This window comes from Mauremys reevesii, linkage group 3 (assembly GCF_016161935.1).
Source record: "Mauremys reevesii isolate NIE-2019 linkage group 3, ASM1616193v1, whole genome shotgun sequence".
Classification (NCBI taxonomy): Eukaryota; Metazoa; Chordata; order Testudines; family Geoemydidae; genus Mauremys; species Mauremys reevesii.
In genome coordinates, this window is record NC_052625.1 from 123,597,883 (window position 1) to 123,619,960 (window position 22,078).

General features: G+C 39.5%; 1 protein-coding gene across 2 annotated transcripts in view; it reads left to right on the plus strand.

Annotated features, from left to right (window-relative positions):
* Window positions 1–22,078, plus strand: part of HS3ST5 (heparan sulfate-glucosamine 3-sulfotransferase 5) — a 269,519-nt gene that overhangs the window by 223,332 nt on the left and 24,109 nt on the right. Inside the window, exon 1 of one of the 2 annotated variants that reach the window (XM_039531220.1) lies at window positions 21,789–21,853. The exons of the other annotated variant lie outside the window; for it this stretch is intronic. The gene's annotated coding sequence lies outside the window, so the exon portion shown is untranslated. Of the gene's footprint in view, window positions 1–21,788; window positions 21,854–22,078 lie in introns of those variants that run through there. 2 annotated transcript variants of the gene reach the window in all.

The window sequence follows — 22,078 nt, forward strand, 5'->3', positions numbered from 1 at the left end:
TGGTTTTTAACAAAGCTAACTTCATTGATTTCAACCGAGTTCTGTGTTAGAGCTGAATCAGGTACCTAACATTATGTTTATGCCTTTTTGTAAAAATTGTATCTAAACACGTTTTCAATAAAAAGGGGGAAGTTACCGGTAAAAATGTTCATGATTGTTTTTCATATAAACTTGGTCTTGTCATGTTTATTTACACTTTCTCTCTGCTCTTATTTAGACAAGAGCTGGTAAAAAAAATTTTTTTTTAAATTCCATTTTGAAAAATGTGGGTTTTTTTCAAAAATTTCCATAGATTTTTTTTCCAGTTTTCTGAAGAAAAACTCAATAAATAAGTAAATAAATAAACAAATAAATAAAAGGGTATTGGTTTTCATCAAAAAAAGCAGTAAATTTCAAATGAAACAAAAATTTTCTGTAAAACTTTTCATTTAGAAAAAAGGCCATTTTTCATCAAAAAAATTGAATGATTTTTTTTCTCATGTTCTAGTCCAAATATCTATCTATGTACAAGGATGTAGGAGATATTGCTCAAAAATACACTTCCCTGTCCCACAAAGCAGATAAGTGCACCCAAGTACTTATGCAAATAAGTTATTTCATCTCATATTTGAAATAGTTTGCTTTTGTTCTGTGAGCAATGCATTTAGCATAGAGTGATAATGAGGATCTGCTCATGCTTTGCACGTGGATTTTAGCCCCTTTTCACCAAATTATGTCCACCCCATACATTTTTCCCCCTTTATGCCTCAATCTCACTTGCAGATGTTGGTTTCTGTTGCCTTTTTCCCAGTCACATCACAGTAATTGTTTGGTATGTAGTAGTTTTCTGGTGTGTTGTCAGATATCTATCTGAAGTTCCTTCCAAAATTTGGCCCCATTTCTCTGTGTGTGTGTGTGTGTGTGTGTGTGTGTGTGTGTGTGTGTGTGTGTGTAAATACAACAAATAAAAATTGCATCAAGACTTACACTGACTGAACAATAAAGGTTTGATTTATTGTTCTATCTTATTAAAAGCTTTCACTTTTTCTTCAGTAACAGGTAGGAAAATGCCATGCATTTTAACTTACTAACAAAAGATAGCTGCTTACAGTTAATGAAAGGCATAGGATTGGCTCAACAGTGCTGTTAGGTTCAGAGCATGAAAGATCATAAATCATCCTAACCTATCTAACCTTCCCTGTACTAAATGACAAACTGCTGGAAATAGCCTTTGGGTCAGGTCACATATGCACTAAAATACTTGTCCTTCAGATGAGGACTCTGTTGAACCCATATATCATTTAGCATCCTAAATCACAGAGACTTGCACAAATGCTAAATACTAATTAGGATTGTAAAATTTGGTGAAAGATAATGTCCACGAAACAGGTCAAATCAAAGGTTAATTGTTTAGAATTTTTTTTAGGTGACCTTAGGAAGAGTTCAGTATGCAACTTTCTTAGAATGTTTTATGTTGCTGAAGTATTTTATATTGCAACTAGAAGTTTCACCTTTAGGTTACATTCAAACTGCAGTTTCTTGGATTCTGGATTTCAAGTTGATCATTTCAAGACACAACATAAGGTAACATGGCTGTGGTGCTGGTCTGATGGATGAGAGGGTTTGGTTTGGTTTTCCTTCCCTAGCTTTGTTAATGGTTTTCAGCAAATAGTTCTAAACGTTTTTTTTTCCACACAAGACAGCAGCTGCTGGAACCTAAAAGCCTTCAAGAAGTAATGTCCAAACCTATTTCAGAATGTACCAGATATTGTGGATGGGACCTTATATGCTTCAGTAAAATATAGTTGATGTTATTATTTCAATGGTGCTCATGGTGTGGTAGGCACGTTCCAAACACTCATGAAGGATAGTGTCTGCTCTGAGAAGCAGACAGTCTAAGGAGACTGTAACATTTCTTAGGGCACCTACAACAGTGACAGTGAGTCACGTTTTTACCCCCTGCTGCTAGCAAGAGATAACCTTGCTCATGGTGGCTGGGTGTTTATCTCCCTAATGCCATAAACCTTACAGCCATGCAAGCACTCTCCTCTGGGCTATGCCAGCTTTTCTTCACCTCGCAGGTTAACAATAGGCATACCCCAATCCCCATGTCCCTTTGCAGCATTCCCCTTTGATATCCAGTCCCTAACACTGGCTCCTCACAGAAATCCCCAACACTCTGCACCCAAAGGGACAGTGTACGCCAGTTTACTAGTTTTATATTAAACCACCGCTCCTGTGAACCATATAGCACTTGTGAGTATTACAATAAAACAAAAGTAGGTTTATTTAAGAGAGAATATTCCACAAGAAACAAGAGAGAGTGATGGAAACACTCCACAAGATGTTTCCTCAGCGAATGCATCCAGAGTGCTTCTCCTTTCTCTGTGTTATACTGAAACAGCCCTTTGTCTTCTCTGATAGATGGGTGATCCCCTGTCTGTTACAATGTACCATTTTTACCTCCACATGGTTTCAGTTGTTTGTAGTTGTCTCTGATGGTTTTTCATTGATAGTCTAGGGATGGAGTAAGGCTAGACAATTGAGCCTTGCATAATGTCACTGGCTCACCAGAGAGGGGTGACAACTTCCTCCTGCTTGAATAGGCTATAACCGAGACATATTCGCCCCGGTGACTAATTATTACTCCAAGTTCATAAAGTATACTTCCAATATACTGACATTATTTCTTAAATATTACCTGTACATGCATCTCCCAATGATTGAGCCTTGATAAGATATAAGCTTTCTGTAGATACCTTACATGTTACCCTTTATGGATAAATACCCTGCAAGACAGGTTTTTGGTCTAATGAGTTTGTTGGGTCTGAAACAAGAGTTGTTTGCAAAGAAGAGTGGATCCTTTGCCAAGGGGCCTCTGTGACACAGAGACAGACAAGAAAACAGAGGCCAAGGGAAGAACAACAACAATGGGCAATTTATATATAAAGCCAACTCAATTCCTGGTAAATAGCACAGCAGAAGTGGATTTTTAAGAGGGACAGGATAGAATGGAGGCTTGTAGATATTGTCAGGGAGGTCATGTCATGAATAGGGGACTGCACAGAAAAAGGGAGCCATATGATTGTAAGAAGCTGCTTTCATACAATTTGTACTGCCAAACTGAATAATACGAGACAGTGGAGAGTCTGTGGTATAAATTATGGAAAACAGAAGAGAAAAAATATTGTTTGATGTAAAAAGCAAATAAGGCATTGAGTCATGATGCCAGTAATGGGGGAGAGATGAGTTCATTAAGAGAACTAGACAAGGGAGAAAAGACATGTTTTGAGATGGGATCTGAGTAGTGGCAAAAGAGATATGGAAAACTGTTCCAGATGAAGCTGCAGAGAAGACTGGTACCTCAGAAGAATGACTGGAGAGGCGAGCACAGAGAGAGAAGATGTGAGAGACACAGCAGGCTGGAAGAAGTGAGGGGAGAGTTATATAAACACGGAAAGCAATTTTGAACTGGATCCCAAAATAAATGGAGCAGTTAGTGAGCATATGTGAAAATAAAAGTGAGAAATGGTTTTCTCTGCCCTGTTGCTGTGGAATAGACCCACACAAAGAAAGGATTAAATGGCTAATTAATTGACCATAAAATGGAAACAGTGAAATTCAGGCAGTGCAAAAGGAACAAAAACCAGCAGCAACCAGCTGGTTGGGAATTCTTCTGACAAAGGGGAGTTCCCCAGGGCCATTCACACAGCATAGCTAGCTCTATCTTCACCTTCGCCATCCTCTGCTAGAAGCACAGCTGGAACTAGGGTGACCAGATGTCCCGATTTTATAGGGACAGTCCGGATTTTTGGGTCTTTTTCTTATAGAGGCTCCTATTACCCACCACCCCCGTTCCAATTTTTCACACTTGCTGTCTGGTCACCCACGGCTGGAACATGTGTCATGAAAGTGGTCACATGCCTCTCTATGCCTGCTCTGATGTGATTTTGTTACTGCTCGTAGGGTACTACACGTAGGGCAGCGTGCAGAGTGCATATACTGCTCGCCCCGCTAGCACAGGTATCAGTAGAAGTATAGGCAAAGAGTAACAGCTTACACAAGTAGAATGCTTTACATGCCTGAACCCTACATGGCTTTCTGCACACCCAAGCAGTGCCTCCCCTGTATACGCTGCCATTTGTAGCTGTGTAGTGTCCTGCTGCTTCCTCCCACCAGAGCCTTCCCTGCCCCCAGTGAAAGGCTCCAGCAGTGGGGCAAGGCTCCAGCAGCAGAGAGGCAATGGGGAAAGGGTCTGGCAATGGAGACTGTCCTGGTTGCCTCCCTGCTGCAGGAGTTTTTCACTGCCACATGTAACTACACATCACAGTGACAGGTGTGGATGCAAACTGCATTTCACTACCCCGCATGTAGCTACACACCACAGTGACAAGTGTAGAGGCAGCCTGACCTTCACTGCCACATGTAGCTTCATATGTAGTTCCTCTACTCTACATGCTGCCATAAGTGTAGGAATAGTATGAGCCTTACCGTTTAGCTCACACTAGAAGGGCATACATTTTTAGTTCTGGAGGTCCCTGGTTCAAGCCCTTGTGTCAGCCCAGATGGCAGCTGTTAAACATTCAGTACTCGTGTAGTTCCTAGGAGACTGATACAAGCTAGTGGAGATTAGAGCAGCTCCCAAGTCATTCTAAGCTCTGTTCTTGATGTGGTTGGTACAGGAACACACCACAGATCAAGAAGCTATCACCAACACTATGATACTCCCCATTTCGTTGTACGGAGTGCAGCAGAGAATCTGGGCCAGTCTTTGTTCCTTTAATCGCCTTACATTACAATGATTAAGTGTGATTTTTAATGATAGTAGGTAAAAGAAATTCAGAGAAGTGTGATTTTTAGGTTGTCAATGTCTCCTTATACTGAGCTTTTCCTGTAATTATTTGTACAGCAGAATGATTGCAGTACACAATTTCCTTGTATCAGCATAACAATCTAATCACGTCTATATAATTTATGACCTGCTTTATTTAATTGGTTTTGAAACAGCCCCTGAATATAAAAAATAGCCTGGACTGATTATACATTCATTATCCTCTCTCTGAATCAGAAGACAAGGAATAGGTTAATCAAATCCAACCCAATCTCTAGCCTTTCCCATAAGTAGCTATTGTTGCTTTTACTGAGAAGAAAATCACTCCTACTCTTTCCCCAAATGATTGCACAATGTTGATCTCAAAATGTTGACATGGAGGTCCTACAGTATGCTACCTCAGACTTTGTGGATAGGAATTAATGCATAGCAGATGCTCTAAATTTCATGACATATGTGTCCTTACATAATGAAAATAATTATTTAAATAACAACCATGCTATGCTCTCCCTCTCTTCACCCACTCCCCCCGCAGTACTATCCTTTTGACTCAGAGCACTATGGGTTTTGCCTTGTGGTAAGAAATGGTGATCATTAACATTTAAAACATTATGTTAATCAAATAATATAGATGAGGGTCAAGGAAGCCTGTGTTTTTAAATACTAAGAACTACTCAGAACATCCAGTAAATACCATGGACCAGATCCTCAATTGAGGTAAATCAGCATCACTCCATTGCAGACAATGGTACTGGGTAAGTTTACACCAGCTGAGGATCCGGCCCATGTCTTTAATAGGAAAGAGAAGACTATATATAGTATTTGGTTGGTTTCAAACACTTTAGTATATATGTACGCTGTCAACATTACTGTATATTAAGCATTATACTTATTACTAATAGCAATATTTAGTGCCTCCTCCTCAGATCAGGGCCTGGTCATGCTCAACACTGTACATGATACCAAAGCCCCTGTCCTGAAAATCTTACAATTTAAATACATGAGGGGAAGAAAGAAAGTACTTTTATTATCCTCACTTTCTTGATGGGTAAAATAGGCACAGAGAGATTAACCGACTTGCCCAAAATCACAGAGGAAGTCTGCTGAAAAATGGGAAATTGAACTCAGCTCTCCCGAGTCCTATTGCAGTGCCTTCTCCACATCGCCATCCTATCCCAAAAAACATCCTTTTGGTTCTGATATTTCCCATTGTGGCTCATTTTTATGCAGTGCTGTACATCATTTATTCAGGCCAGGTATACAATGGCCAGACATTGGTACCAGAGGATAAAGTCTTCATTAAGAAATCAGAGGAGGACAGACACTAATATTAAACTATTCACCTTAAAATGTCTGTCAACAGGAAACTAGACAATACTCATACAGGCCCAAACCAGGCTTAAATTTGGAGTGTTCTATGGGCATCAGGTAGGATTAAATGCTGTCCTGAGGCTACAGAGCCATTCCTCAGTGGTTGTCCATAGCCCCCCACCCTGCTATGCTGGGTGTTGCCAGTGGATCAGTATAGTTGTGCATACACTGACCGTTCTGCGTTACTCCGCTCCCATTCTCAGTCTGCAGATTGGAGCTGTCCTTTGTGTCATACAGAGGTTAGGGGGCCCTCTGTATAACAGGTCCCCACTCTGCTGCTTTCCCCATGGCAGAAATATGCCAATTCTGTCATTGTTTTGGCCATCTGCATGGCTTTCTCATGCCAGAGGATTTGCTTGAAACCAGTGCAGCCAACCACAAGGGTTCAGAAATCATGAGTCAGGCCCCCCAAATCATGAGTGGCTTAAAAATCATAAGCTATTTTTAAAATAAATTTGGGAAGGGCTTTTTAATTGCAAGCTGTTTTTGAACCTTTAGGGTGCACTTGAGTCAGGTTTGCAAGTTTTTCTCCACAACCATGAAGGCTAGGATCCTCCTTCCTTCCTTTATTTAATGGAAGTTGAGATTCTCTCAAGATCCTATGAATCTGAGAGCTGTGGCTTTAAGAAAAGTGCCAAATATCATGAGACTCATGATAAAATCATGAGAGTTGGCTACACTGTAACAGGCAGTCCTTATTGGAGTTCATGGGAGTTTTGTCCCTATAAGGGCTGTGGGATCAGGCCTATGTAGGCATATCCCTAATTCTGGGATGTGATCTTACTTTTTAAAACTGCTGTAGCCTTTATTTTGGACACACAAATTCTCTGTACAATTGATAATTGACAAAGAGCAGGTTTTCTGCTGCATTGTATCCAAAGACACTCCATCAGTTCTGTTCTATCAAAATAAGCACAAAACAAATGGCACAGAACATGGTTTCCACGTCATGTTAGTAGAACCCCATTATGTCTCGCTTGTTATATGGACGTCTTTTGTCAGTGCAGTTAATAATGCATGAAAGCTAGAGTCCAGAAAATGCATATTCTTCACTGTAATTTGGATGTTCAATTAGGGTGAGTATGTGTCATGTCAGAAAGTACAAGGAAAGATAATTGCTGGAGAGGCAGAAGGAAAAAGTGGACAGGAGGTACAATGCTGAAAAATTTAAGGAAAATAGAATGCACTTCTTGTCATGGTGTTAGCAAAAGCCAAGAATTTGGCCTACTATATCCCTTCTAATGAGATGTTTTTTTAAATGTGTGGCTTTTTAAATCACTTAAAATATGAAGATGCAAATGTCACAGGTTGAAATCTTCTAGCAGGACTTGAATAGAGTCCCTCACCTAAAATCAAATAAAGGAGCTCTGTTCTTGGGTTATTTAATAGATATAATAATTATCACAGCAGTTTTATTAATTAAATATATTGATTAAGCCCACTACATCAGAGTTTATTATTATGTGTATTTGGGGATAATGTGCTTTCAGAAGCAGCCTTTACAGATACATGCATATGCTTTTGAGAGCAAAAAAATTAAACCACAATCCATGTGTGACAGAGTGCAGGGAGCAAACAGGTGAGCTGCACTCTGATCACTTAGAGGCCAATTATTTCCCCAGAGAAAGCTGATTGAGGTAATCAGATAATCAGGCTAGCGGGCTGGGTGGGATAAAGAATTAATTAGTTCATCAGCTGAGCCCAGTCACACAGGGTAGGTCTACACTGCAATTAAAAACCCTAGGCTTGTAGGGCTCTGGCTAAGGGGCTGTCTAACTGCAGTGTAGATGTTTGGGCTTGGGCTAGAGCCTAGGCTCTAGGACCCGCGAGTTTGGACTCCCAGAGCTCGGGCTTCAGCCCATGCCTGAATGTTTACACTGCAATGAAACAGCCCTGCAGCCCAAGCCCCATGAGCCTGCATCAATTGGCATGGGCCAGCTGCAGGGTCTAATTGCAGTATAGACATACCCACAGAGGCCTCAGGGAAGGAAGACATCTGTTTGCCTCAGGTCCTGATAAGAGGGCCTAAAGCAGCAAGGATATTATAAACAGACTGTTGCATGGGGACTGTAGTGGTAGAGGGAACTCAAAATAAATGGCATTGTGAAAGCACGACTGGTAGAGTCTGTGCAGTTTCTGTGGGACAAAAAGACAGGCGTGACCCTGTTACCCCACAGTATGCCTGATGTGGGGCTTTGTGAACTCTGAGTGAGTTGGCAACATCTTGCAGAGCGGCTGCCTTACACCTGGCACACTTGTGCGCCTCTCCATCAGCGTGAGTGGAAAGGGGCAGAGGACATGTCATCTGTTTTCTACAGCAGAGGGCATATTAGTAAATAAATTATAGTAACCTTAAAAAAGTCAGAATGATCAGTGACCTTTTGAGCTGCAACAAGTTGCAGGTCCAGTGTCAGTTCCACAGTCGGCCGACCAATTCATCATCAAATGCAGGCTCACAGAAACCTCTTTTTTTTAAAAAATGTTCAGTCCCTGGGTTTTGACAGCAGAGAGTTGTGCAGAGGTGGAGAGCGTACCCGAACTTCCGACCACCACATACACATAAACCAATTCGTCTATGGCAAAGGAAATTGTGTTTTCCCTAATCCACTCCCACTTGTGGAAAAAGGAAGGAATTTAAAGCCAGTGCTTGGACTCTGAAAAGAGGATGTCAGATGCACTCTCTCCTGTACTCCGCAGGGACCTATTACTCAGTTGGTTTCTTGATTGTTGATGTCCAACCTAGAGTTCATCACACTGTGTGGCTTTTAAAGGCTTTTCCTGTCTCTTAAATTAGCCTGAGACCCCTATAAATCCTGCAATATGTCCCCTGAGATCCCAATAGATACATAGATAGATTAGATAGACACTATTATGTAAATAGTATGTAAATGTACTTGTTACCTTTCTTTAAGCTTTAAAACTTACCAATTTTACCTTCAATAAGCAGATGTAGTTACCTCATCAGACAGAGCACCTGCAATATTCATTTGAATCTATCTATCTTCCCCTCCCATCATAGTGTCTCAGGGACATATTTTTAAAGCTATTTAGGTGAAATCAGTGGTATTTAGGCACCTAGGTGCTTTTGAACATCACAGTAGGCACTTATCTGTATCTTTAGGTGCCTAAATACCTTTAAAATCTGGTTCTGTCAATCCCTTGTCCTTACTATAAGAAATACTTTGAGCTGCAAATACCAAGGGAAAGTTATACAGCCAATTGGCAAGTTTTTAAGGGTGACCATAATATATACAATATTTAAAAAAAAAATTGCCTCAGAAAAGTAGCCTTCCTTGCTATTACAACCATGATCTCTCCCTCCTTAGGCCTCAGATGGCCTAAACTTCTGAGTTGTTCAAATCCAGTGCTTCAGTTGACTCACTAGAGAGATGGAGCCAAATGCAAAATTTCATTCCAAGTTCAACTTGACCAAAATTCAGGGGTGTTCAAAAAGGTGTTTTCGGTTTGGCCCATTTCTGCTTTTGTGCCAGGGTCAGTTTGGCTGCCATGTATATCTTCTGAGATGAGATCATTCTCTTCTATTTCAGTTGCATGCTAATGAAAGCAAAAGCTGACTTAATCCTACTGTTATTGTAGGATGTTTTATCAGCTGAATCAGAAGTAAATAATTAGCCTATGGAACTCTCTGTCACAATATACATTGAGGTCAAGAGCTGAGTAGGATTTAAAAAAAACAGACATTTCTAATAATAATTCGAGAACTGTTAATATTACATTAAATAGGATTTTAAAGCACAATAGGGATTAAACCTTCATACTCCAGGTCATAATCCAGCAACTAACTGAAGGGGTTAGGGTAGGTTATTCCATAACTGTCCACTTCAGATATACCTTATTACAAGCAACTGCTATTTGCTATTTTTAGAACCAGGATACTGGATTAGGTAGATCACTAGTCTGAACCAGTATTGCACTTTCTCTGTTCCTGTCAAATATGATTTTTTTAAAAATATGAAGAATTTTAATAATAATCCTGATTCTTCTCTCACTTATGCCAGTACAAATTTGGAGTAACATTTTTTAAGTTAATGGAGTTATATCCATGTAAAACTGGTGTAAGCAAAAGAACAAGATGGTCCATTTTTATTATTACTATTATTTTAAACAGTTCACATTAAACAGAACCTAATTCCAAAGTCAGTGATCAGCAAATGCTGCACAAGTTAATTCATATATATATCTAATAATGATTGTAAAGCATATTCATAGGAAATGTTGGTGAAAGAGACAAGCATTTGAGCTGCACAGAACTCTTCTTGAGACTTTTCAAGATCATGAATATGACGCATGCTTATCACATGTTGTGTACCTCACCCAGTGCATCAAATGCCCCAACAGCAGCTGTATGGATGAAATTAGACAATCACTACACTCTTGCATGAACTCACACAGAAAAATGATAAAAGATAAAAACACCTTATCACCTGCGGTGAACACTTTTCACAAAATGATCACTCTGTATCTGATCTCTCAGTTCTCATCCTTCAAGGAAACCTTCCCAACACCTTCAAAAGGCGTGCCTGGGAGCTTAAATTCATGACTGTCAGACACCAAAAATCAGAGACTAGAGACACTGTTTTTTGTGTCTCATTACAAACCTTATAACCTATTAACTCTTCTTTGTCCAGTGACTTCAAATATTAATTGCCCACTTCAATTTAAGTGATTTTTTGCGACATGTGTTATCCCTTCTGTTTAACAATATGTTCCACCTTGTATTTAGCTGGTTATCTTTTGCAGACCTGCAGAGGAGCTTAGTGTAGCTCGAAAGCTTGTATTTCACCAACAGAAGATGGTCCAATAAAATATGTCACCTATCTTGTCTCTCTCATATCCTGGGACCAACAACAACACTGCAAACATGCACAGAAAATGATGAGAGGATCAACAAGCATGTGGACAAGGGGATCCAGTGGATATAGTGTACTTAGATTTTCAGAAATCTTTGACAAGGTCCCTCACCAAAGGCTCTTAAGCAAAGTAAGCTGTCATGGGATAAGAGGGAAGGTCCTCTCCTGAATTGGTAACTGGTTAAAAGATAGCAAACAAAGGGTGGAATAAATGGTCAGTTTTCAGAATTGAGATAGGTACATAGTGATGTCCCCCAAGGGTATGTACTGGGCCCAGTCCTATTCAACATATTCATAAATGATCTGGAAAAAGGGGTAAACTGTGAGGTAACAAAATTTGCAGCTGATACAAAACTTCTCAAGACAGTTAAGTCCCAGGCAGACTGCGAAGAGCTACAAAAGGATCTCACAAAATTGGGTGACTGAGCAACAAAATGGCAGATGAAATTCAATGCTGATAAATGCAAAGTAATGCTCATTGGAAAATATAATCCCAAATATACATATAAAATGATGGGGTCTAAATTACTTGTTACCACTCAAGAAAGAGATCTTGGCATCATTGTGGATAGTTCTCTGAAAACATCCACTCAATGTGCAGAGGCAGTCAAAAAAGCAAGCAGGAGTAATTAAGAAAGGAATAGATAATAAGACAGAAAATAGCATATTGCTTCTATATAAATCCATGGTACACCCACATCTTGAATACTGCATGCAGATGTGGTCGCCCCATCTCTAAAAGTATATATTGGACTTGGAAAAGATTCAGAAAAGGGCAACAGAAATGATTAGGGGTATGGAATGACTTCCATATGAGGAGAGATTAATAAGACTGGGAGTTTTTGTCTTGGAAGAGAGATGACGGAGGGAGGGGAGAGAGAGATAAGATTGGTGTCTATAATATCATGAGTGGTATGGAGAAAGTAAATAAGGAAGTGTTATTTACTCCTTCTCATAACACAAGAATTAGGGCTCACCAAATGAAATTAATAGTCAGCAGGTTTAAAACAAGCAAAAGGAAGTATTTCTTCACCCAATGCACAGTCAACCTGTGGAACTCTTTGCCAGAAGATACTGTGAAGGCCAAGACTATAACAGGGTTCAAAAAAGAACTAGGTAAATTCACGGAGGATAGCTCCATCAATGGCTATTAGCCAGGATGGGCAGGGATGATGTCCCTAGCCTCTGTTTGCCAGAAGCTGGAAATGGGGAGGACAGGGAATGGATCATTTGATGATTACCTGTTCTCTTCATCCCCTCTGGAGCACCTGGCATTGGCCACTGTCCGAAGACAGGATACTGAGCTAGATGGACTTTTGGTCTGACCCAGTATGGGCGAGTCTTATGTTCTTATTTTATATTCTAATATATTTCCAATAGTTGTATAAAATCTCAAGGAAGACTGGGCTGGCCAACAGTAGAATCAAATTTTGAACCTTAACTTTGTTTTGTTCTATAATAGAAATCTGCTGGTGGATGTGTACTGTTCAAATTTTTAAGTGTTTAGTAAAAATAGACTAAAGATTTTTAAAAGGTATAGTTTGGGGTACAGTACATCAGAATATTTTTTTCTTATAGTGTTGGTGGCGCTGAAAAGTATTTTTATTAATGGAAAGTGAATGTTTTATTTATTTGATAGAAGCAAATATATTGATAACATGGTGTTGTACAATTATGTTTGGCTGTATATAGCTTTAACTTTGTGTTTTTAACTATATTGGATAGCAGCTAACTTCTTGTGGGCCAGATTCACAATATGACATAAAGCATCAGTAAACCCATTTTACCTGGTATTGTCTGAGCAGCATGAAACAGCTGGAATGTCCTCGTAAATCTGACTGTTGGTGGTTTTGTAGTGAGGTATGCTGTACTGTGTGTGTAAATGTTATACTCTTTTGGGAATGGGTACCTTGCACAGGGAATCTGATTTTAAAATCTCTGAATTTACTTATAATTTGAGATTTTCATACATTTTTGCAAGTTTTAGAAAACAAAGCTTAGTGGGGTGGGTGTTGTAAAACAGGCCAGGTGACTGAGTGGCGAAGGATTGTATGGCACAGAGGAAATGACTGAATCTCTTTCCAGACTCTCGAATGTTTAGGGTTTGGTTTATTTTTTGAAGGTGAGTACATTTTTTGAAAGTGAGTTTATTTTTTGGACAGAGAGTAAATGTGGGAAGGTGTTAGCTGAAAGATACTGTCTAGTTGAAATCTTTTTTGATAAACTTTTGTTTTTGAATGTAGGTAATATTTCCTCTTCATTCTGACTCAAACATACTAATATTATTATCTATAAAAAGATATTAGTAGTAGGCACTTTTGAATGGACACTTATATTCACTTTCTTCCACTTCAGTGTGTTTAGTCTGGTTTAAAAAAACAACAGAATGTGAATTTCTGGAAAGCTTTGGCAAATTTTCCTTATGAATTTCCTTGAAAGCACATCTTTATCATTTTTACCGCTTTTATGTCTTCCAATGGGAAAAAAAACATGTTGTCCTGTAACTCTAAACTCCTGAAAGACAAAGGTCAAGAAAACTTGAACTATTAAATAAAATTGATTTGCACAGTGTGAGACTGAGAGCTGCTTCATATAATATGGGCCAATCAATTGAAATTTTGCTAGAGCCACAGACAACTACATCTGTCTATAGAGGAAAATGCTCACATTTTATAAATGCCTTCCTTCTATGGGATGCTAATTTTATCCTTTGAAAGTAATAAACTCCTTAAGTCGTGACATGAACCTTGGCTTAGACTGTGAAAAGTGTAATTCTTTTGTTTAATAATATGACAGGGGAAACAATGGCTCCATGCTCACCATTGGGCACTTTGTGTTATTATGCATAGTTCTAAGATTATATGTAAGGATAAGATTTTGTCACAGAGAGACCTCTGTGACATTTTCAGCTTCAGCTTCAGCCCCAGGACAGCGGGGGCCCTGCAGCTGCCAGTCCCCACACCAGGAGGTCAGCCCTGCTCCCTTCCCCCCTGTTATTTTTAGTAAAAGTCACAGACAAGTCACAGGCTTCTGTAAATTTTTGTTTATTGCCCACGACCTGTCCCTGACTTTTACTAAAAATAACTGTGACAAAATCTTAACCTTTATTTAATGTATCCATTTAGATAGTTAAGATCTAGCCACTTATGGGCCTGATCTTGTGAGTGCTGAGTTGTGCTTGGCACAGGACCAAAAAAGGACAATGGGGGCCAAAATGACTCTATGCCATCCTTCTGGCTCCCATATCCTGGGGTAAGTCTGGTCCCCAGTGAAATTCAGAAAAAGTCCCAAAGCTGTTCTGTCTTACACCCAGCTGCCCACAGACCCCAGGGCTGCTCCATCAGCCAGAGATAGGCAGAGCAGTGAGTTACTCTGCCACATCCCAGATCTCTTTTCCACTGAGAATTCTCCCTTCATCTGGAGCTGGGGCAGAGGAGGCATTAAGCTGCTACACTTGGCTCTGTGCCATCCAGGGATTCCCTTTGTGCAAGGAGAATCCCCAACGAGGCCATAAAGCCAGGCTTTACGCTGCTTTATACCACCTGAGTAGTGCAGAGCAGTCAAAAGATGGGGCTAGAATCTGGTCAGGCATCTCTAAAATGTACTTTAAATAAGTAGTCATGATGGACCATTTCATGTATCAGGCTTCACTAGAAGTTTACTCTTAGTGAAAAGCAATTGTAAGATATCACATTCAACTAATCGATAGTCTGGACTCTTGTATCCAATGGTTCATACACTCCTTTAGTGTGAAAAATCCCTGTGGTGGCTTCATGAACTACAAAGGTATTGACAGCATATTTAAGTACTTGTTAAAAAATTAATGATTTATTGAGCAAATGCATACTTGTTTAGCATTTGGATAACATTATAGGCTTGGTACTTGTTTTGTATCTGAGTAAGGTTCGTCAGTGTATCTGGAACACAAGGTGTCAGCTGAACATGTCTGTCCCCAACTGAACTAAGACAAGTTAAATGAAACTAAACAGTTGCTAAAGCAGCACAAGTTGGAGAAACTACCTGACCCCTTGACCCCATCTGTAGATTTGAGTGCATTTGCACCTTCAGTGAAAGTAACAGATGTGCGATTATGTGGATGTCATACCTCTTTGGTGGAACTTCAGTAAAGATACCACCATGTTCTGTCCAGCATGCAAGCAACAAAAATTCACTAACAGCACATCAGCAGCATGATAAAGCACCCAATGAATATCTGGCATGGTTTCAGCTTTAAAGGCCATGTACTGTATGTTTTGAAACTAAATCTTTCTTCTTCCTATTGACTTCTTGCCCTCTAGAACATTGAGTCGACTGCTTCAAACACTTTCACTAAGTACAAAGTCAATTGACTGTAAGTAGTGATGAAGAAAATATCATGTGATTAATGCTACAGTTCAAGCTCCTCTGATCAGTCACAGAAAGAACAGTTAAGTAAATTCAAACTTCCTTCCCAAGAATCACAGTGTGCTAATGGTGGATAGTCCGCCTGCAGCCCAGTGGAAAAAACAAGCCACTTAAGGCAAATCTCTCATCTTTTACATAGAACAAACTAGTTGAGCAGTGTTAAAAGCTGGCTATTGATTTGTGCCCAGACTGAAAGCCAGGCGCTGATGTAAATGAAAATGTGTCAAGAGTCAGTATTGATTTAAAAAAAAAAAAAAAAAAAAAAGGCCGTCCCGTGGGAAATACTGCTAGCCATACGGCTGTGCTTGTCAGTGAGTGAAATAAGACCTTTTTCCACAAGGCTACACATGTCCAGACATAAAATTTCCTTCTTTAACTGAGGTAATATGGACACCATGCTGCGTGCAGCTGATGTTCACAATTTCTTCTTTGAGAAAATTGGTCAGTGGGAAAAGGCCATGGTAGAGAAAGGGAATCAAACGTTAAAGAAGACAAATTTGCAGAACTGAGCTTGTATTCTTAAATGTATTTAAAAAAACTTCAAGCACAACAAAGCTCTGTTACAATACAAGCTCAATTCTACAAGAACCTGGGCATGGGGTGGGAGGAGGGAGGGAAGAGTATGGAGGGGATCAATCCCTGCTGCCCATAAAGAAGTACCATTGATGGGGTCAAAGGAGTTCCTCCACCAAAAGGAAGATGGGCATGAAACAAGCTTTGAGAGCAAGGAAAGGGCTAGCAGAATAGAAATCATAGCATCTTGGGGGCTACTCTGCATATGCTATTTATTGTGTTTGAATAGTTAGTAACTAGTAACGTGGAAGACAGTTCAGAAGAATACAAGAACGGGCCTAAACTTTCTTCCATCATGGAATTAAATCCAAACCTGAACTATTTTTCAAGCTCAGACTCAATTTAACTCTTCATCTCTCTTTCTGATTCCAAACATCATGAGGGCTCTTTGACTCATTCTCTTCCTCTCTCTGCTACTGTGGATAATGCAATCATCCCAGACTCTGACAAAGACCCATACCATTACTTATAATCTCTAAAAGACTAACAGAGGCCCCGATCTGCACTATGTCATCTCGTGTCCCTTCGTTAAAAATGGCAATAGGACTTAATGGAATAGTGGAAGAGAGTATTGTAGCTCAGACCCTCAAGATAAGAAGAGAATGGGATGAACTTTCCTGGACGACAAATAAGGTTTATATTTAGCCTGAAAGCTGGGTGAAGGGTTCAGGAAGGTTCTTATCTTAGATCTGGTTTCATTAAAACATCTCTGTGGAAGACTTTTTGTGAGCACTTTCTTAAAGGCTTCATTTATTTTCACATCTTTTTTGCTCCCTGTTAGAGTCACTAGAGCTGTGCATCCACAGACTGCTAGCTGTGAGAGTGACATCACTCCTTCTGTGAGAATGGCTTCTCTGTTTCAGATCCCTACACACAATCACTGTGCCCTTCTACCACTATCTGTTACTTGTTCTCCGTGAACAGCAGAAAACCCCTGATGTCCTCCTGTCTCCATGTGGGCTGGGAAATACTCCTCAACCCCAGCTGGAGTTTCCTGGGGGAGAGGAATGAGTTATTTCATTTCACATACAAAAACGTAGAAATGAAAATATTAAAAATATCGCTGTAGCAGGCCTGGCACCCAGAACATTACATCAGCCTGGCAGCACTCCTACTTCTAGTGCCATGGTGCCTACTGCAAAGCTTGTCCCTCTAAGAAACTTGCTGGGACAATCCAGGAGCCTGATCCTCAACTTATTAAAGTAAATGAAAAGACTCATGTTAACTTCATTGGGATTTGGATCAATCCCCATGTTTGTAAAGAGCAGCTGCTGCCATAGTGGGAACTGTAAACATAGTTATTTCCTTTTTAAAGAGGGAAAAAAGCAAAACAAGGACATCTCAGACATGAATGAGACTTAAATACCATTGTGGTTCTCATGCAATCTGAACAAAGGAAAGGAAAGCACAGTTAAGGTGAAAATGTACCTTGCTATCTTAATATCCTGCCTTTTTTTTAACTTTGTATCACAACTTTGCAGCATTAATATTATTAAAATTCAGAGTTTCTTATAGAGGGAAAAGCTAAAACTACTCCACCACTAGCTTCTGTACATAATCCTCAGAGATACTCATTCAGTGAAGTGCTACAATAAAAGAAATTATCAAGAAATATGAAATACAAAACCCTTACAACTGATGCATTTTATAAGTCTGCTGAAAAATACATAAATGGCAAAAAAAAAATGTACAAAAGACATTAACTACTTATCGTGCACTTTACTTGCCTCACAATAATGTTTTTGCATACGCAATTTTAGTTTGTCTACCCCAGTTTCCAGCACTGTCTCATACTTCTCCTCTCTGGGAACAATAACGGGGAGTCATAGAAATGACTTGAGTCAAGCTAGGAACAAAAAACATTCTGCTTATATACCTGATGATCAGGTACAGTGTTGGGCGGAGGCTTACAGGATATATAGCCACCCCAAAATTTGCCCAAGGGTAATACCAGGTGTAGTCCCAGTGATTTCAGTGAAATTGCTCATGACAATAAGCACCATTTGTAACTTATTAATTATTATTATTTGTCTTGCAGTAGCATCTAAGGGCCCCAGTCACGCATCAGGGTCCCATTGTGCTAGGTGCTGTACAAACATAGAACACAAAAATGGTGCCTGATATCAAGAGTTCACAGTCTAAGATGGAAGACAACCAGTGGATACAATAAACAGATGAGGGAGCACAAGGAAACAGTGAGGTGATACTGGTCACAGCATCCCAGCTGCTCACCCACTGAGAAGAGTTTTAAGGAGTGTCTTGAAGGAAGACAGTGAGGCAGACCTGTGGCCGGTAGTGTGGTGTTGGACCCCAAATAAGTAATGGGGGAAACCAAGTTATCTCTGAGGTGTCTTGTTTAAATTAATCATTCAAATGATCCAGCATGGCCACTTTTCTAGGCAACACATCTTTATGTGCCAGTAACTTGTCCCTTTTGAAAAGGAAAGGCTTTGAATCCCGGACAATGGTTTGTGCCTTCTGTAGGCACAAGGCAAAGAGAGCAAACATAATAGTCTATCTGCTTTTATTTCAAACACAAACTATTTAAAAAGTCTTCAAGATACAATATATATATATATATTATATATATATATATATATATATATATATATATATATATATATATATATATATATATATATGAATGAGGTATCATATACATATGAATGAGGTATCAGTTGTCTTGAGGAAACTGCCCAGCAGCTTCATTTTGTTAAGCAAAATCTTTGGTAAAAACAAGAACAATTGTGCCTCTTAATGTTTAACATCTTTCAGGTTATGTTCAGGAGAGAATGCAGTGGGGCAAAAAAGGAGCAGCCATCTGACTTGGAGGAACTAAAAAGAAAAGGTGGCTGACACTGGGGAGAGGTGATGAAGAAAAATATACTTTTCAGGCCCCGAGTCAGCAAAGCTTTTCAGCACATGCCAAAGAGCTATTGAAGTCAATGTGCCACTTGTAACAATATGAAAGTGCTAGCAGATATATTCAGTTTCCTGAGGTAACTATTTGAGACATTTGGGGAGCAGCCTGAGAAACCATGTTGTAAAAGCACCCACAATAATGCTGGAGGTTGTTAATTAACCCTGTGTCACTAGAGTGAGACCTTACATGGCAGGTGATCCAGACACAACAAAGCATAAAACACCACTGAGTCTTCACCTGTTCCATCCATACTTGGGAGGAGGGAAAAATGAGTGTCAGACCTATCATCTTGGGGGCATTGGCAGGAGTGACTGGAGAGGAGGGAGAAATGTATCTGATTGGTAAAGGAGAAAGAGAAAGAAACTATAGAGGTGGTGATGGATAGGAAAGGAGATATTGTGGGGGAAGGAAAGATTATTCAGTTGAGTAACCCACCAGAAACTGTTCTCCCTCGTAAAATTGTTATGTCTTTGATCCCATCCTTCTCTGTGTGTGTGCTCAGCAATAGAAATACGTAGCCCATGAAAGAATTGGTCCAGGACCAGTCCCCATTTCCTCCCCTATCCAGCTCATATCATAACGAGAAGCTGCTTGGGAAGAGCGTTCATGAAATGTATTTGAGCTACAAATACAGGAATAGTTTTCTGTTAACATTCATACAAACAAAATTTCACCTGTGTGACTATTTGGAAAAAGACAAATAGAAACATAGAGTGACCATGGTTAAAATTTGGTTTCTAAATCACTAAAATGTTGAGGAACATTTATTAACCCCATTCATCTTGCTCTACATGATTCTTGTAATCTTGTGAATTGGTAAGAATCTAAGCAATGTAAATATCTATGTCTTATTGTCCTTTACCCATGGAACACTGAATGCCTTCTACTCAAAGAGTACTAGGGTAGCTAATTGGTTTATTTACTTTATAGATTATATTACTGTTGTGGTTGCTTTTTTATGTGCTAAAATTTCTCTTGACCATGTATAATAAGCATAAGGCACTTTCCATATGAACATGCAGCATAAATAATTACAGCAAAATGACTTACAGCTAAGCACGGAGCAGAATCCAAACTACTGGCAACCTACTGCAAATGTCTGCAGCAGTGGCTTTTCACTGCTTCTTGTGATCTATGGCATGGTGTGTAATGAAACTCAAGGAATAGTCTATTATTGGACATGGGTCTGAGGACGGCATCAGTCTAATGGAACAATTAACTCAACCGTTCTGCAACTCTTGATCCGCAGAATTTTGTTTTAAGATTAGAACGACAAGGTGAAGATTAACACCTCTGGGTCAGTGGAGCTGATGAGACATGATTTAGTAATCCGCAAAGAAAACTTTAATTGGCCACTGGAGCACACTCCTTGCTTCATTGTTAAATACTGCCAACTCTCTGGGTAATTAGAGTAGATGGTGCATATGATAGAGATTGTTATTGTAATTAGACACACCAAAACTAAAGCAATGACTTTTTTTTCCACTAGGAAAAGCATATGTCATTTTCTCTAAATAACCCAAAGTTGATATCTGTGAACAACTAAAACAATCCAGTATAAATAGCCAATGAATAGCCAAATTACTAACATGAGGGAACTGGGAATAGGATTCATCAGAAAGAATCCCTTGATTTAGAGGAATTGTCTTAAATTCTGAGCTTCAGTGCACAGATAATTTAGTCTGCCACCAGGTTTGTGTACATGTTGATTTATTCTTAGTATTTACTTGTTTTAGACCACTTTTTCATCACACTCTCTCCATCAGGAGGCACCAATTTCCAACAAGGAGGGTTTATTTAATGAGTTTGATAGGTTTTGAATTCAAATATTGGAAATATATTCTTTTGAAGGGGATTTCTTTTCACAGACAGTTTAATAAATCAATCCATTATATTGCAGCACGCTGCTAAAGAATGGAGAAGAGGCTTTCCATTCCAGATACTGTAGTCAGTACTCCAAAACTGACCAAATAGGATTTGAGGATTCATTAGTATCTTGGTAAAGAGCAGAGCTCATGAAATACGTTAACATTCTCATTAAGGGGTTGGAGCAATAATTTGAAGGGGAAAAAAGCATCTTTATTACTTTCTATGACACAGTAAACAAACGCATACCCTCAATCAATTGGGATAATCATTGTCAGCATCTTACATAGTTACAAAGCAAACAAATAAGCAAGATTATTGCATTATGTCAGTCATGTCTAAACATCAACACACAAATTGCCTTAGGCAGATGGGAAACTTGTAAAAAGCCCAGATAGTCAATATAGTGTAAACAGCACACAGTATGACTTATTGATTTAGCACTGTTATTAAGGAGAATCTGTTGTGGTCTCCCACAGTTTGCTATGAAGTTGGATCACCTACAATATTAAAATAGTTTTAAAGAAACTTCAACATGTGGGGAGTTGAGGAAGGAGAAGCCCTAACTTTTAAACATTAGCTCCTGGCTCTCTCTCACCACCTTCATCCATAACCAAACCACCATACATGCATCTCAGTCCTCTCCCTATTCCCTTTGCTAGTGCCCACTGGAGTTATTGCAGCCTAAAGGTAGGAGTGACTTCCATAAGTCTCCAACAAAGGGGAGAGGCAGGAAAAGGGACCAACTCAGTTCAGGTTTTTTCTAATAATGATAAAGGTTAATTTTACACCAGATATCACTGAGGAATCCTCTCCCTCAGCTTTGATATTTGGGGTAGAATGTTTTGCCCAGTGGTCCCAAATTTGCTTCCTGAGTGACAACTGCAGTTCACAGTTGTCATAAGGCAGATATCTTCAGGCTATACAGTGCATTCAGTGACTGGCAGCTACCAGCTGGGGAGGGACCTGCCTGTGATTGAACATCGCTGAGAACCTCTTGTGATGTCATCACCAAAGTCTCAGCTGGTATACAAGGTACAAAAAGAGCAGGAAAGTGCAGAATGAGTCTAAGAATATCTAAAATAGAAAGTGAAGATAACACAAGAAGATAAGACATATTTCAGCTACAGAAAGAATAAAAGGTCCATTAAATTAATCAATAGGGCTTTTAAGGCAGTAGGGATAATTCAGTCAAAGAAGATGTAGGCTATGAAGAAAGATTATAATGAATTATTTACCTCATTCACAAGGAAGGGTGGG